Here is a 19,008-nt window from a genome sequence, read left to right on the forward strand (position 1 = left end):
AGAGATGCCACGGGCCAGATGTCTGACCTCCCCGATCATTTGGGCTTGGGCGGCCGGCATCAGCACATAGTCCAATCTAGATAAGGAGCCGTGGACGCCAGAGTGAAATGTAAATTGGGCGAGCCCCGGATGCATTGACCTCCAACAGTCCATAGTGTCGATAAAGCCACCCAGCCAAGAGTGCGCCCCGGGGAGGTCTCTGGGAGGGTGCCGATCCTCTCTACCCGACACCACAGAATTGAAGTCACCACCCACCAGCAAAAGGCCATCCGGGAGCCCAAGCAGCAACCCTCCCAAGTCCGCAAAGGTAGTGGTTTGCAACCCCGGGGGGACATAAACTGAAACCAAACACAAAGTCTGTCCTTCCCACCGGCCCACCAACACCACGTAGCGCCCCAGGTCATCATGTATCACCTCATCAATTTCCAGCGGGAGAGAGGATCGAACCAAAATGCCCACCCCTCTGGAGCCGGTTGTAAAACCAGAGTGGGCCACCAGACGGTAGCCCTTTCTATTCATAGCATGGCATGAGTGTCCCACCAAATGCGTCTCCTGCAACAGAACCACATCAGGAGAGAGATGTTTCAAATATTGTAGCACCACCCCTCGTTTCAATCGGTCCCCCAAACCATTGACATTCCACGTCAAAATGCGCAATCCCCTACCCCCCATTTCCACAGCAACGGACACCCCACCCACGTTGAGAGCTAAAAACAGCGCACTGATTGCCTGGTACAAAACGAACACCACACAAAAACAACACCCCTACCGCCACCCCCCCAACTGCCACTACAAACCCCCCCCACCCTGCACCCCTGCACAAGACCATTAAGCCACCCCAACTCGCAGTGTGCCTGTCGCCCCACCATAAACCTACTCTACGGAAAGAAAGAAAGAAACCCCCCGAGGAGGAAGAGTCTCACCAGATAACCCGCGGCCTCCCAATGTTGAAGGAAGGGTAATGCAGTCCTAGAAAAGAAAAACCAGTACATCAAACCCAAGTCGGGGGTTAACACAAAATTGTCAAGGAACCACAAGTCATTCGTTCACCCTTGGTCCGCTGATCCACCACCCACATCCGCAGCTCGTTCCTCCCCGCCGTGCCGACGGTGCAAGGTGTCAAGCCAGTCCTCAACCGCCTCGGGCCGGTCAAAAAAATGAGTCCGTTCTTCCAATTCAATGCGTAACTTGGCCGGGAAAAGCATAGAGTACTTCAAGCCCATGTCCCTCAGCCGCCGCTTGACAGTCATAAAGCCCATTCGCTGTTTTTGCACCGATTGTGTAAAATCAGGATAGAAACTGATATCCGCATTGTCATATTTCGTCGGGCCATGCACACGGGAGGCCTGCGTCACGGTCCCTGAAGTTGAATATCCTGGCAATGATAGGTCGCGGTGGGGCCCCAGGCCTCGGCCGGCCCCCCGGCACTCTGTGTGCCAGCTCCACCGTAAACAATTTGCTGAGGCCTTTCGGCGCTAGTTTGGTCAGGATCAGATCTTCCACAAAGAGATCGACCGACCCATCCTCCGACCGCTCCGGCACACCGATGATGCGTACGTTATTCCGCCGGGCCCTGCTTTCAAAATCCTCCAGTCTCTTGGCAGAGAGGTCGCTGAGGGCCCGCAAACTACGGATCTCCGTCTGCAGTTCCGAGACATCCGTCTTGAGGCCAGATGATGTGAGATCGAGTGATTTGACCTTCTCACTAGTTTTCGACAGATCAGCCTTAAGTAAGTTGATATCGATCAACACGGTGTCCAGCTTGTGGGCCAGCGAGTCGAATTGCTGGCCGACCGAGGCCTTCATGGCGTCGATGGCACCCATGACGTCTTGTAGTGTCAATTCCGTCGAGGGTGACGGGCCCTCCTTGGCTGCATCTGAAAGCCCACTCGATCCGGGAGATCCCTTCTGCTGGGCATAGCGGTCCATGTTGTTTGCTTGCACGTAGCTACCCCTCCGGGAAGCTCTAGACTTGTGCTTGTCGCCGTCCAGCCGGGTCGTCATCACTCAGCAGGGAGAGCAGATCCAGTATACCTGTTAGGCGCAGCAATCACCCTGGGGAGTCCACCTGACTGAGGGACAGCCCCCTTGTCAACGCCACTCGACCGCTACAGCTCGGTCCCGAACGCCAAGCGACTGCGAGCGCCCGCCACCAGACTCGTAGAGGAAAGTCAAAAACGAAAGTGAAACTAGGGGGGACGCCCGCCCAAGACCCTAGTGCCGTTGTTGTTCGATTGGAGCTCGGGGACAGTGCCAACCCAAGTCCGGGGTGGCGCCACGGAGCAGGCCTCTTTCTGGAGTACAGGATAAGTCGGGTTCCCAAAGTCCGATTTAAGTCCCGAAAACGGGAATCACCTCCGCGTCGGTTCACCAGTAATATTCCTTCAGAATAACAGGATTATAGCCAGGATAGACGTGGGAGGCCGCGAGGGTCCCGGGAGCCCTGTGCCTACGCGTCCATCTTGGTTGCGCGCTAGGCTCCTCCGCTTCACTGTTGTTGACACGTGTCTCCCCATTGTGCCCAGGCCAGTAATGTTTCACTAACCTCCTCAGATTCCATATTGTATCATCCAGTGTCTTGACCACATTACAAAAGATCTTCATGACTTTCATGTGTTCAGTGAATTTTGACCATTGTTTGTTGCAAGTTGGAGCTTTCAGTCTTACTCAATCACCCACTTTAAACTTGATAACCTCAGTCTTAAGCAATTTGTCAAACCTCTAGTTGAGGGCTGCCTGCAAGTCTAACTCCTTTTTCCTCCACTGTTGGCCAACATCAACCCTCACCCAGCCTTTGTGCCATTACGTCACCCAGGTACCAGTCTATAATTGAGTGATAACTCCAGATTCTTATCTTATCTTACCATCTCTTACCACTCTTAAGAATCCTCGGCCGACTGGATCTTTTTATCTGCATGTGAAGTGTAAAGTGGAGAGAACCAACCCATTCAGATAGAATCAATAGCTAATCAATTCTGACGCTGAAGAATCACTTACTCTAAGTTAAGGTTTAGGGGATTTATTACAAAGACAAAAATAACTGAACATACAAGCACCTCATGATGAGGTTAAGAAAGTACATGGGCACGAATACAAAGTTTAGTCTATGCAACAACCTAATTCGATGAAGCATAAAAAGGTTGAGAAACTCTAAAAATATCAAACAAAAGATAACTGCTCCAATATCTAAATCAGTCTTCATGGATACCTACAAAGAAATTGATTAGTCTGTCCCTCCTCTACCGCTAAGGTGACATCCCTACTTAGCATCTCCCAAACGAATGAAGAAAAGGTGCCAGCGCGGGAAGACTTCCTAAGAAGTACACTCACGTTGAAAGGGTCAGAAGCCAAAGATACTACTTCATCTCTAAGTCTCCTTCCGCAGTATTGATCTCTTCCTTCTACCCTCTAACGGCTCTCTGCTCCATCTACCCTCATCTGACACTCCTCCCTCGGGACACTGTCCCTAATACAAATTGCACATCTTGGAGGACACGCCTCTGAAACACCTCCTCTGGTCAGGAGCCTCTCGTAAGTAAATTTCCACTAAACTTGTACTCCGTCCAACAACGGTTGATACGTCCTTGAGTCCCAGGCTCCCTCTGCGCAGAAAGTAGCATCTTCCAATTATCAGCATTCCTGGAGACTCTTGTAACCATTCTCCTCCATACCTAACTCCTAAAACAAAAGCGTTAGTCTTAGCTAACGAGGACGATGTCCTTGCACCTGCAACAGAAGCATGTGAACAGAAAATCCTTCCCTGCACATGAAATTCGCTGACTACCTCCAAATGAGAGCCTTCCCAAGGAAAGTATACTTCGACCTGCACAATTCAGCTAACATAAGGAAGGCGAGTAGGCCTTTCATAGCAAAACTGGGACATTCATTTAGGCCTCTAGACATAAAAAACTACACGCATTAATAAACGGTGCATCTGTAAGCACTATATTTCATTACATTCAATATATAAGTAATCATTCCTACACGTGCAGACTTTAATATTGTGCATGTTTAAAAATAATGCATTACATTACACATGAGCAATTAATTAAGCATTTGCAATGAACAACAAAGTTATATAATCACATTTAAATGCCACTTTACTTTCTCGGGTGGCATGGATTAATTTCCTACCATGACAATCACATATTTCATTACTTATGTAATTCTAATGATCAGTTTAGTACCACACTTGATTATATATGGGAGCGGACTACTCACGATTATGATGCACACCTACAATTTTCAAAACATCATGACGCTCTATCATGAGCATCCTTCTCTTTAACTATGCAAAGGGAGTCATACCTGTTCACTAATGAGGAGTTAAGCGATAAACCTCTATTACGCTCCACACCTATTTCCTGCTCAACCCATTTGCTCTTGCCAGCAGAACACCCTCTTCGAGTGTTTTGTTAAATCTTTATACTGTCCCATTGGTTTCTGGGCGATTCAGGGCACTAAGTCTGTGTGTTATTCCATTGCATTGCATGAATTCCTTCACTTCTCAGGAGCAAAACTGAAAACCATTGTCAGTTAAAAAGGTCTTGGGTAGTCCCATTCATAAGAAGTTTGTGAAGATCCTAAAGCGGCATAATATATTACAAAAAAACTTTATTGTTTGAGGCACAGTACTAGAGGACTACAGCAGGCAAATCCTCTAGGGCAATTGACCACAGGTGGAACTTAGAGAGAAACAGCTCCATGGCAATAGAACACAAGTGATCTTAAAGCAATACACATTAACAGCATTAATACAAGAAAGAACAAGGAAGAAGGAATTATAACACATCCTACCCCTTAAAACAAAACATAATTTAAACATAGTCCCCCATTTTCACAGGAGGGTTAACAGCTCTGTCTCCTATCTTAATCCTTGAAGCCACAGATTCTGTGATAGAATCATCATCAACACGACCACCTGAATACTCTTTATTGATATCACAGTTAAGGCAACCATCACAAATCCCAAACTTTTTGACCATATTACTAGTACAATTAGGGCACTTAACAACTCTCCTCACATTCCAAACTGTTCCATCCTGATTCACCACACTGCTCATGTTAACTTTCACCACTTTACTAGGATGACCGTATTTTGCAACTGCTTTAACCTTCAACCTGGTTTGGGTACTCTCACTCTCCACTTGGTGTCATATGCTTCTCCTGTTTTTGATTCACCCTCACTGATATATCCTGCAAATCATGGGCCTTAATTTCAGGTAGTTTCCTTTTTATCCACGATGGACATACCTTAGACACAGGCTCTCTTCCTTTTAACGAAATGGACTCAATTCCATAACAGAATGGGGAGTAATGCGATACATCCATAACCTCTCCCTCAACACACCTTTCCACTCTCTACCTTATTTCCTTGCCCATTCCACCCCATCTTTAAGCACACAGTTAAACCTCTCAACCTGGTCATTACCTTGTGGTTCATACAACGCAGTAGTAACATGTTTAGTAACACAAACACTCAATTGCACACCATTGTATGTATGTTACTAAAACCTCAGGGCTGCCTTCACGAGCAAAGACTTCTTAAAAAAATTCTACAACAAGTCTTGAAGTGACCTGGGCAACCAACTTAACTTCTGGCCATTTGGAATGGTAATCAATAACAACTAAAACAAAACGTGAATCCTGTGGCAAACAGAAGTTAGGACCAGAATTGTCAAATGCTACTTTCTGCCATGGAAATTGTGGCAACGGCACATGCTTCAATGGAGCAGGGAAAGGCTTCAACATATTGTCACTCCTAATGCACTCACTACACTCCCTCACAACTCTGTCCACCATCCTATCCATACCTGGCCACCAAAAATTAGCTCTCACCAGTCTTGTCATAGAGGACATGCCAGGAAGATCCTTGTGTGCAAGTCTCAAAATTTCCTCCTGCATATGCTTAGGAGGTACACACTCACCCTCCTTAAAAATCAACTCTCCTTCCATTTCTAAATCACACAAAAATCTTGCTGGAAGGGTCTCTATTAGAAGGTGCATCTTTTCCATTGGGCCAAACCTCAATGAGGTATCTCTTAAGTAACTTCAATTTCTCATCCTCATTGGTACGGTTATTCCTCTTTACTTCAGAAATGCTGCCAAACTCTTCTGACACAAAGTTACCAACTGAGGCCACTATCTCAACCCTATCACACGTTTCTGAAGTTGTTATCACTCTGACATGGAAGACGAGAAAAGCAATTGCAGTTACATTATATCTCCCTCGAACATACTCCACACAAAAACTATACTCTTGCAATTTGGAGGTGAGTCTAGATATGTGTGCTGTAGCATTCCAATCCCCTTCAGGTGACAAAATCGATACCAAAGGTTTATGATCTGTCCTGACTGTGAATCTACTTCCCCACAAATAGTTACAGAAGTGTTCTACACCCCACACACATCCTAATAGTTCTCCCTCAATCACAGACTATCTTCTCGCCTTATCCTTATCACTTCTGTGACAAAACTCCACCCACTCCATACAAGCTAGCATCCACTGTAACAATGCACATTTTGTTCACAAAAAATGGTTTCAATGTCGGAGCTTGCACAATTTCATTTTGATTTGCTAGAAAGCATTCTGTTGCCTCTCCGTCTAGCAGAAATCAGCTTAATGTCTAATGAGCTCTCTAAGTGGCTCTATTTTGGTTCTAAAATTCTTGGTGAATTTACTGTAATAGTCGCATAACCCATCAAATGACAAACGTTTATCTTGTTGTCAAGCACAGGAGCTTTAACTATGGCATCAGCAAGTAATTTTTTGGAAACCACCCCATTGCAAGAAAGGGTGTGTCCTAAGTATACAACAGATTCACAAAACATTTTACACTTGTTCTCCTTAAGTGTTAACCCAAGCGTTTGCAGACTTCAATGACATGTACCATATGTTCTTCATGTTCGTGAGAGAAGACTAGTTTGCCATCTTGAAAACATTTTATAAAAGTGTTCAGGTCCTTGAAAATATGGTACATTGTCCTTTGAAAGACCGATGTCGCAGAGGCCAAACCAAAATGCACCCTCTTGTATTGAAATAGACCCTGCTGCGTAAGAAAAGCCGTAAAGTGTTCTGAATCATCTGTCAATGCTATCTGATGATAGGCCGAACAAAAATCAAAGGTAGAAAACACCTTAGCTCCTTCCAACATGCAAACAGCTTCATTAATGTGAGGCAAAGGGTGACAATCTACGACCAAATTCACTTTCAACTCCCTCAAGTCCAAACATCTGATTTTCTCGCAAAAACTATAGGAGAAACCGACTCAGATTATTGTATCTCTTCAATAATATCTTCCTCCATAAGTTCTTTTAATACATTTTTAGGTCTTTTCCCACATTCACTGGATCCCTTCTGAGCTTCTGTTTGACAGGTATAGCTCCTTTTTGTTTTTACTTATGACTGAAACTATTAAGCTTCCCAAGTCCTTCAGAAAACACTTTGGGGAACAGATGAACAATTTCACTTTTGCTATCGCCTTCCGGAATTACCAAAACTGAATCACTCATCCTAGGATTGCGAAATATTCCTAAACTCCATTCATCGCTCCAACCCAAGACATTCACTCCTTTGACTGCCACATACAATTTAATATGAGCAATACGCCCCTTAAATTTAACGTCCACCTCTTCATACCCCACCATGTAAATCCTGGTCCCATCAAATGCTCTCGCAACAATGTCAGATTTCTTCAAATTTTTTCAACACAACAATCCTGCAAAACAATTCAGAAAATAATATTCCGTAACTATTGTCCAAGGTGACCCAGAATCTGCCATAAGTTCTATTTCCACATTCAGAATTCGTACAGTACACTTAGGTGGTTTTAAGTCACCCGATCGTTATTTATTTCCTCCACATCACTAATGGATAACACAATGCCAGTACAGTAGTCGCATAATCATCATTCTCATCACTCCTAACACAGGAAATTGTACTTTTATTGAATGTTGCCTGACTATTTCCTTTGAAATCTCTGCATATGACAGCAAAATGCTCGATACGTCCACATTTCTTACATTCTTTACCCAATGCGGGACACCTGGGAAAAGAGGCCCCATGACTTACACTCCCACACCTAAAAGAATGAAAATCCTTGTCAAACTTCTATACACTTTCTGTCCACTACGTGAATTTTCCGATTTTACACTGCATACATTCTCCATTATTCCTTTGTTGTCCTCATTTAAAGACTTCATCCACTTTTCAGATTGTTCCATAGCTTTGGCAGTACTGATGACATCCCGAAAGTTAGGATCTCCCATAATCCATAGTTGTTCATGTACTTTTTTGCTTCTGACGTGAACAATGATTTGGACTCTGATCATTTCATCTGTAATAGGCCCAAAACTGCAGTTTCAAAAAGTGCACGTAATCCATTACGAAAATCATCAAATGTTTCACCATCCTCTTGAGCCCTTGTATAAAACTTAAACCTATTCAACGCAATACTGGAAGGAGATTTGAACCTGTTCTTAATACGCACCATAGCCTCTTCTAAAACATTCCTGTCTCCACTCTCTTCAGCTTGCGGAAGAGTTTGAAACACCACTTGGCCTTCAGAACCCAAGCAGTGTAAAACAATATTTTTTTTTCCTTTCAGCTACCCATTTTTCTCCATCAATAGCCTTAAGATAGTTCTAAACTCCTCCTTCCATCTGACCCATGGTATAGGAGGCTCTCCTTTAGGTTCGAGGAACTTGGAATGAGGTTCAAACTGCATCGTAGTGTATAGTAGATTAAAAAAACTATATGCTTACTTGAATAGTATCTTCCAGTTTGTCTTTAGATCTAAGAAGAGAAACAGCTCCATGGTAATAGAACACAAGTGATTATAATGCAATACACATTAGCATCATTAATACAAGAAAGAACAAGGAAGAAGGAATTATAGTACAGACCCCCTACCAGGAAGTTTATGACTGAGGTCAAGCTGATGTCAGAGACAAATTAAATTTCTGTCAATCTTGAGTATAAGCTAGAATGTATGGGGAATTTCTCTCTCCTGTCAGTAGCCCAATGATATCCATTGCTACAACCATCCAAGGACCTTCAGGTAGGGTGCGACAATGCATGAGTGGTGTGTGCATTTTTGCTACCTTATTATTGGTGCAGGCTATGCAATTCCCTATCTTTCTTTCCATAGTACATCAATTCTAGGTCACTAAAAGTCTGACCTCAACCGTTGCTTGGTTTTTGTGATCCCCAGATGGTCTTTGTGTGCTATGTTGACCTCAGATTGCTCAAGTATTCGAGACAAATGCAATGGTTTCCTCACCTTTTCCACCCATAGCCCTTTTGAACTGGCATCTGTTGAAATTATGTTTTTTCCCCTGGAACAAACGCCTTCAAGTCTGGTGCATTGTTAAGAGCATTCCTAACATCTTTAAATTCTCCCTCACAATGTCCATCCCACTCAAAGCTCACCCTATTATTTAACAATTTGCACATACGCTGCAAAGATATTAATGAATTTACTCCAAAATGTTATCATTTCTAAGAAAAGGATCTCAGCAAGTCTTTGGTGCCACTAATTCCATTATGGTGTTCACTAGATCTGCTTTGGTTTGTACCCCTGCAGAAGTGAATTTATGCCCAAGATATTTCAGTACACTGAAGTTTATTCTTGTCTTTCCTTACAGTAAGACCATACTCTTTGAATCGGTTCAAAATGTGTCTAAGGTCCTGATTAGATGCTGGTGGATCTGGTCCAACGGTCGCTTTTCAGATGGTTTTTCCACCTGCCAGCTTGGTGGTCCACCCGCCGTATTTAGATGTCAGTGGGTCCTTGTAGGGAAGACCGTAGTGACACATAGAAAAATATTTACTTGGTGGTGACTGTAGGTGTTGTGCTTGTGGTGACTATGGGTGTACATACAATAGTGTGCATATGTTGTTGGTATGCAATTCTATAAGAAAATAAATGGCATTATACATTACCTACAGCTACAAATTGACAGATACACAACATATATGTGTAGTAAGATAATGATAAGTAGCACTTACTTGTCTCCACACCACCATGGCCTCACTCCTTCAGGACTCTGCCGCCAAGACACATCCAGCACAATTGGAACATGTGAATTCGTTTGGCGCTAAACTGCCGGCTTTACGGCAATGGAGTACTGTTAGCCAGCTGATAAGACCACAGCGGTGGCAGGAACCTGTCTGTTGATGCCACATCTAAATATGGCAGGCGGACTGCTGTCAGTTTGATGGAGTACTTGGAACGTCCCACCAAGATCTAAATCAGGCCCTAAGTCTTTCATTATGTTGTGCCTGAGAGTCCCAAATATCAGCACATCGTCCTGATAACAGAACACCCCCAGTATTCCAGACAGCATATTAGACATGGCTCGCTGAAAGACCGTCACCACCGTTACCAGACCATATGGCATGCATTTAAATTTGTATGCCTTAATGGGCGTGATGAAAGCAGTGTGCTTTTGAGAGTCAGTGTAGGAATCTGGTAAATGGCGGATGTAAGATCTAATTTTGAAATAAATTTACGAAAGATTGAGCCAATATACTACCACATCCAACCTTACCATAGGAAAATTATTAAAATGTTTTTGTCTCAGCACATATTGCTACCCAGTATACAGTCTGGAGCACTCAAACCCCAGAAATGCTAGAAAAAAAACCATCAATGAGCTTGGACAACATTGTCAGCACCAAGTTCAAATCAACCATTTTTGAACGCATGTGCACTACAGTACTCGAAAGGATAAGTCCTTTCATGAAAAATCATTAGCCACGTATGAATACTATCTTCAATAGGAATTTATTTCTGAATAGAGCTCTGAAGAAGTCCAGCAGGACGAAACACGTTGGCTACTGTGGTTATCTTTTTTTACAAAAAAGAAGAAGAATGTGAACATGAATAAAGAATTATCTTCAAACCTCAGCTATTGGAGAATATGAATTATTGAAGTTGTGCATGGAATATTATGAACTTGTGCAAAACTATTGTGCATAACATTTATTTCCATTTTGCAATGAGTGCCGAACCATTGCAATTGCCTAATTTTGAGACGAGTTTTGCACCAGCTACAGTTGTAACCATCTCTATTATGTATGACAAAGGGAACTTGTTAACAACTACCTCTTTGTTGAGGGCCCTAAGGTCAACACGCAGGCAAATCTTGCCGTCTGCTTGTCTAGCCACTGCAATGAGTGTCAACCCTTCATTTGCTTCCATAGGTTCTATTACATCCAGCTTGCACAATTTTTCTAACTCTTCTCTCACTGCGTTCTGTAAACTTCTGGTAAGACTACATACTTTAGCTGACACTGGAACTGCTTTCTCTTCAATTCTTATTGCTTGAGGCAGCCATACTTTTCTGTGAATACTTCAGCATATTCTTTCTCAAAATCAGAACCCGCCTCAACATCCTTGTTAACATTCTGAATCAGTATTTGAGGTTTAGTATTGGGATTCAGATAAACTCTTATGTCTTATTGTGCTGGACATACTAAAGTGTTATCTTCTTTACATCAAACATAAACTTTGCATAGTGTATATCTGCTTTTGTACTCCGTCTTTCCCAAAAAGTATCCTATTATCTTTATTGGCAGGCCACCATACCCTCCTGGGTGTATATCCATTTTGTGTAGCTGCATCTGTCAACAGTTTATTAAATACCGCCTTTGAGATTATTTTTAGTCTAGAGAATGAATCAAACATGAACTCAACCTCGAGATCTTCTGCCCTTACCACATCTTTGGGGTTCCAGTACAGTTTCTTCGCACACCTCAGATACACCTTGTTTCTCAGGTTTCTTGCAACGAGAGCTAATCGAGAGCATGCAATAAAATGTCCTTGTCTCCGACACTTATTACATACAGCTTTTTTTGCTGGGCATTCCTTATAGTTTGCTATGTAGCCAACCATCCCAGATCTGTTGCATTGCCATTTGAAGACACGACATTCCTCCTGCTTTTTGTCATAGGAGTGCCCTTAGCTACTTGTACCTCATTTTTCTCATCCTCAACGATTTGCACATTTTCCTTACTGTCTGTGTCTTGCTTAATTTCTTTCACACATCTCATCGTGTGCTCTACTTGCTTTGCCACAATCAACACATCCTCCAAGGGAGGATCATCTTTTTGCGAAAGTTCCTGTATCAGTTCAATTTTGCAATTTTACAAAAATTGGTCCCTGATCCATTCATCATTTGCTTCTTCAAACTTACATGAGGCTGCCAATTTACACAACTCAGACTCAAATTACTCAACTGTTTTTTGTCCCTTTTGTAAGCACTTCCCAAAATTATAATGCACCATGATTGTATTGATCCGAGGAAGGAAATTACCATCCTATTTCTTAACACTTATTTCGTATTCATTTAACTCTCTGGATTCCTCAGCACTCATATCAGGTAGATGCTCTAGGTTTTCGTGTACCTCTGCTCCTAGACAATGTTGCAATAGTGCAGTCTTCCTCTTTAGAACCAAATTGGGCCCTCAAACAATGGAATAATTCTGAAATTCTTTTTTCTATTAGTTCCACTTCATTGGTAGTTCCCCAGGGGACGTTACAAAAGAATGGGGAGAGTAACACTCCACATACTCATTTCTTATTTCTGATGACACATAAAATATTCCCCACCTCACTTTCTCCAACCCCTCTACCCTCACAACTAAGTAGGAGCTAAGGTCCCGCAGTATATGGCAAAGCACAATTTATTCACACACGAGTTACTGTTCTCTTCTAATCACTGCCAACATCAGCGTTGAGTTCCTCAACTGCCTCCAGGAGGCGCTGGCTCAGTTTAGACAGGAGAGTGTTTCTGAAGCCCAGAGGCAAGTGTTCCTTGTAGGCATTGGACAAAATGTGGCAACTGCTGGGCAGTAGGTGGCGTACACAGAAGTCTTCCCATGTCTCCTGGCAGATGCTCCTCCCTAAGGTTTCCCACAGAACCCCGCAGAAACAAGGATGCTGATTGCACCCACGAAGGCAGATTTAAAGAAGGTTAGTGGTCCTACTAGAGGGAGACCCTAATTCGGGTTCTTGGGCACTGACTTCTCCTCATTGTGCTGTGATCAAAACTGATTACCGGTGGTGTACTCCTCATGCTCACACCAGTTCATAGCTGCTTGTGTGTGACATCAATCATGCTCACATAAGTTTCAAGCCACTTGTGTGACAGATTCCAACCTCAGCTAAAATTCTTGAGAAATGCATCAATCAAAAAGTATCCCAGTTTATTGCAGACCACAATCTTTTAGACCCCTCTCAGAATGGGTTCCGGAGAGGCCACAGCACCTAATCAGCACGGATTGTGGCTGCAGACCTGATTCTTTGCCAGGTGGATCAGGGAGGCTCAGCTACCCTGGTTATGCTTGACCGGTCCGCAGCCTTTAACACTATAGCTCCCTCCTGATTGGTTCAAAGATTGCAACAGGGTTGACTGAGGGACTCTGCATTAGCTCTGTTGTCATTCTTTTTGGAAAACAGGACTCAAGCAGTCAGCTGTGGAGACTACAGTGTTATGCCATTCCAACTTCCTTATGGTGTCCAGCAGAAGTCTTCCAACAGTCCCACCTAGTTGAATGTTAATGTGGCCCCTTTTGTGAAACTGGTGTGATCTTTTGGGTTTCAGGTGCTGTCCTATGTATACAAAACCCAAATTATTGTCTCGATATCTGACAAGTGAGATTTGGTGGCTGAGAAGTTCAGGTTGTGTATGTCTGAAATCAGTACCCGGATGAAAGATAACAGGCTTAAATCTTTTTTTGAGAAGACAGATATTGTGGCTTTTGACGCGGATAACTGTGTGGTCCAAACACTGGTGGCCTGAGACATGTGACCCATTGCCAACTCCTACGGTAGCCACTAAAAATGTTGGAGTGATCTTCGCTAATATCCTCACCTTCGATGCTCAGGTTAATTGGACGGTGAGTTCATGCTTCTTCATTATTAGAATTCTGAAGAAGGTTTTTCCCTTCCTGCCTGAAGAATTAAAAGATTTAATGGTCATCACTCTTATTACATCTTGTCTTAACTACTGTAATGCTCTTTTTTCTAAATGCTAATCAATTCTCCCTCAATAAACTTCAGGGCATTCTTAGGCACCACTTGGTTGATCCTGGAAGTTCCGGAACATCAGACGGTCAGGAAGGGTTGTGTTCACTCCACTAGCTCCCGGTTAAGAAGCGGGTGACTTTTAAGGTGCTATGTATGGTCTACAAGGCTTTCCACCAGCAGGGCTCTGGGTATCTGGAGAGCCCCCTTCAATTGGTAATTGCCAAATAGACAGCTCAGATCCGTAGCAATAAGAATGGTGATCATCCCCATGTTCCAGAAGGTTAGGTGGGGTGGCCGCGTGTTTTAGGTGGCTGTGGCTGGGTTATTGAGCATGCTCCCTATACATATTGTGAGTTTCAATTCTTATCTTGTGTTCCATAAGCATCTCAAAACATGGTTATTTGCTCATTATTCCTGATGCCGCTTCCGTTTCCCGCGGTTTGTTTCTGACCAGCTTTGATGCCTGCTAGCTTTATGCGCTTTTAAAATCTAAATACAAATACAAGACCTATCTCTTCCATTGGTTAACATTGGGATTATCTTGTACTATTTTATAAGTGCAATTTCCAATTGGGAAAAAACAGACGTTTGGAGTTTGGCGTCTCTGGAGTCACAATTTAAAAACACAACTTATGGTGAAGTTGGCATTTAAGTTGCAAGTCAGAAAATGCCACTTTTAGAAAGTTGGCATTTTTTTTTTTACTTTAATCATTCTGTGCCTATGCCTGTCTCTGAATACATATCTAGGGTGACAGCTGGACTTTGCGCATTCCTTCTAGACCATAGGTAATCAAACAATCATAAACTTTATTCGGTCCATAAAAGTGCAAGTGCTTACAGTACAGTGATCCAGCATTATATTCAAATAAAGAAAAGGAATCATTAAATAGTACAAATCGATTGCCAAAAATTTTAAGTCATCACTGTTAGAATGGTAAAACAACATTAAAATATTAAAATCTATTAATTTTTTCTTTAAAAAAAAAAAAAAACATATACCACATTGTAATACAAAAAAGAACCCACCGAGCATCTGAATTTGCTCAGTTTACAAGGATAAAACGTAGAAATATTATTATAAAACCTGAACATATTAATTTAATAAAAAATATAAAATGCACACTATCGCGTCTTAGATGTGTATCTTCTGATAATCCACATTTTTCCAAAGAACTTTGCAACTCCACATGCTACAGAAGGCCTACAATCTGTTTTTAGGATGCTAAGCACTTCCTGGTGGCAGCGAGTTCCCAGCAATCTACAAACAGGGGCTTGCCACTTATGTCTCGGGAGGTTTTACAGAGGGCAAGCAAAGAAGATTTGGCCAATTGGTTCAACCACTAGAGGGCAACCCGGGCAGTGCTGTGATGTAGGCAAGGGCTGCTGCTAAGCAGCTGTAAAGGAGTTCACTGGAAGGGAATCAAATCTAAATTGGATGTAGAGTTTCCTATCCTGTGGAATGGTTATAAACACCATGTACTGTTTGAAAGTGCTAAGCAATTTAAATTCCATGAATTCTAGTGTGAGACGACCCACAAATGATTGAGCAGCAAAAGTCTGTACTACCCAGTTCCAGTATTGATTTTTAACCAATTCTTTGCTTGGAAGTTGGCTAGCGTCTTTGGTTGCCCAGGAACTCCCCAGACCTATCGCTGAAAGTAGTAACCTCACTTTGTTGAACCACCCAATCTTCTTAAAGCGGTCAAGCTTAGAAACTTCATCAAGTGCTGCGGCATAATGGGAGAGCTCGGGGTTAGTTTCAGTCGCAGTCAGAAAAGTAAGGGGCGGAGCCTAGCTTTGTCCACAATTGAACGTCTACCCATATCTAGACGCAGTGGTTGAAGTGGGGTACTCTGGGGAAGGGAACATATAGATCTTAGGAATTTATTCTCTGTAACTAAAAGGCCTTCCAAGTCTTCAAATCCCCAGAGTTCAGCCCCATACAAAGCTGAACTCACTTCCTTGTGGTCATAGATCTGGAGCGGGGCAGCTGTTGGCTTAGTTAGAGAGGTTCTGTGCTCCTTAATCAGTGCCCCAATGGTCTGCCTCTGCTGGAGATTCTGCTTTGTGATATGATCTTTCTATGCCATTTTCTCGGACAGAGATACCCCCATATAATCAAAAGTGGCTACTCTCTCAAGAGGGATCCTCCCCAGTAGCATTTTACTTTGAAATGTCCTGTGTGGGTTCATTAGCAGAAGTCTGGTTTTCGAGATGTTAACCTTGAGACCTTTTAGTTCACAAAAGGCCTCGAAGCGATCCAGGAGCTGTTGTAGACCAATAGAGTTGTTACTTTGACATCCCCCAGCACAGGGCGTCAGCTGGTACTTCCGCTAGGTATTGGACGGATCCATTGATAAATAATGAGAACAAAGTGGGGGCCAACATGCAACCCTGTCCGACCCCCCTGTTGACACTGATCTGCTATGTCAACTGGCCCTGGTCTCCTCAACGGACCCTCGCGTAGTTGTCTTCATGAAGGCGGCCAACTAACGCGAGGAACTCAGGGGGGAGACCCAGCTCCTGCAAAACACACCACAGCTTGCACCTGCGGACGAGATCAAATGCTGATTTCAAATCAATTAATGCAATGTAGAGGCTCCCCGTTTCAATGGTCACAGTTTTACAGGCTAGTAACCTAAAACGAAAGACCTGATCGATGGTGCTGATCTTCCTTCTAAATCCTGCTTGGAAGGAGGATAGGATATTTTTCTCCTCCATCAAGGTCGTAATGTTCAAGAGAAGAGCACGGGAGACTTTCTGAGCACCATCGATCAGGCTGATGGGCCTGTAGTTAGTTGGTTGGGAACGATCATCCTTTTTGAAAACTGGGATCACCTCGGGGCCCTTCCATGAGAGTGGTATGGGAGCCCCTGCAGCAATGCCATTGGCCAGAGCCCAAATGTATTTAGACCAATTGGTGTTGTCACTTAAAAAGACATTGCCTGAGATACAGTCAGGCCCTGGAGCTTTGTTCCTTACGGTAGATTTTATACTAAGTGTAATTTTGGCTAATGAGAACAGCCTAGGGGTCTGGTGGCTGCTATGATCAATAATAGGAGCTTCAGAAACCGAGTACCCTGATCCAGTATATACTGTGGTAATATGATCATACCAGGTCGCTATGGAAATGTTGTTAGTAGATGGCCTCATTCTTTCTACCTCCCTCCTCACCACTAGAAGCCAGAACTGTTGTGAGTGTTTCCTCATACAAGCGTTGCTGATTTGGAACCATCAATCTTCGTCCCAGGCCCTTTTCGCCTTAAGTAGAGCTAACTTGTAATTTCTCCTTGTCTCTCTTATTTCTAATAAATCATTTGCTCTGATGGCAGCAGCCAGTTTGGATCTTGAGATCCTGCACTCCTGGTTAAACCAGGAAGAGCATGGTTTGGCTGATTTGGGCTTGCCCTCCGGTATTTGGGGCATTCTAAAATAGGACATCAATTGTTTGAAAAAGGCTGTGTGACTTTCTGTGATCTTAGAAAACCCATCCTGCTGCTCAAGCAAACTGCCCAACTCCCTAGAGCTATCTAATAGGTTAGACTTTATATTTTCGAGTTTCGCTAATCAGTTGCGACTCGATCCCATCTGACTCGCCTATTATCATTTGAGGGGCAGATCTCCCTAGTTATAAGAGGAGTACTTGAGACAGTGGGAGTTGTGGCCCAAAGTGGAGACATGGTGAACTCAAGGGGATTATGATCGCAGTCGGTGGTAGTTCCAACCACCATATCCGTCACGCCAGACCACAATTTAACATCTAATAAATTATAGTCAATGCAACTCATGTTAGCTATTCTATTGTATGTATTCGCCCCCATCCTGTCAGACTTAGTACGTCCTTTTGCTGCCCAAAGCCCATATTCAAGTGTGATTGCATGAAGCGGCAAAGCTGTGCATGTCCATTTTCTAAATCAATTTGGTAAATCAAGGAGAGGGTCATGCCATAACTAATCAAGCTTGCTGCTGTCAGTTATGTCCTCTGCGTCTAAGGGTTCATAGGTGACGTTGAAGTCACCTGCTATTATTAATGGAGCTACGGACTCCCTCCCCTCTAGGCAGTCTTCTAGCATTTGGACGGTAAATTACCTACAACCATCCTTGGAGCCTTTGCATAAACATTGGAGAGGTCTAGTCCTGCACCATTCCTGCCCCTAATATGAATAGCTAAAATGTCTGGACCATTAATCTGAATCTCCCGTATGGTGCAATTTAGCTCAATTTTGACCCAGATAAATAGACCCGTCAGGCCGATCCTGCTTTTTAGTAAGTGCTGGGCGACAAAAGGTCACATACCCAGGAATAATAACTGGGGTAGTAGACCAGGTTTCCTGCAGAATACATACATCAAATTGTTCTATATATTGAACCCAGTTTTCAAGCGCCACCTTTGGTCTCACTCCGGCAACATTCCATGATAGGATACTAAGCTTTGATGCCGGACCTCCTATTTGGTGACATGAGTGGTAAATCACGTCCATAACACAGCTTGGCCACATGTCTGCAGTTGCCTTACGTAATAGTAGAAACCCCTCTTTGAAGATACCAGTGATGGTCTGTGTATGGGCTTGGTTCCCTTCACTTATGCATTTTGGGAGTGATAGTTTGTAGTCGATAAGAGGCTTAGCTTTTTTACATGCCAGTCAATCAACAGTGGCAAGTGATGAGTCAGACCCCATTAAAATGCCACTTTGATTAATGGTTTGTAGCTGTGGTAAGGTAGAGGGTCTATATTTTAATTGAATGCTAGTGGGAGTAGGTGAACAAGATCTTGCCTCTGGAGCTACCAGGTTATGGGCTATGTTCCCATCCTTAAAATGTAATTCGATGCAGTCCGTTTGAGAGTGGTCGAATAATCTTTTAGCCCATGAAATATCCTCCCTGATAACGAATGTAGCAGGTTACAACGCGTGCTTTTAGAACAAGGTCTTTACAACGACTGCGTTGTTACCACGTGTGTCATTACAACGCAAGT

The sequence above is a fragment of the Triturus cristatus genome, chromosome 1_1 (assembly GCF_964204655.1).
Source record: "Triturus cristatus chromosome 1_1, aTriCri1.1, whole genome shotgun sequence".
Lineage (NCBI taxonomy): Eukaryota > Metazoa > Chordata > Amphibia > Caudata > Salamandridae > Triturus > Triturus cristatus.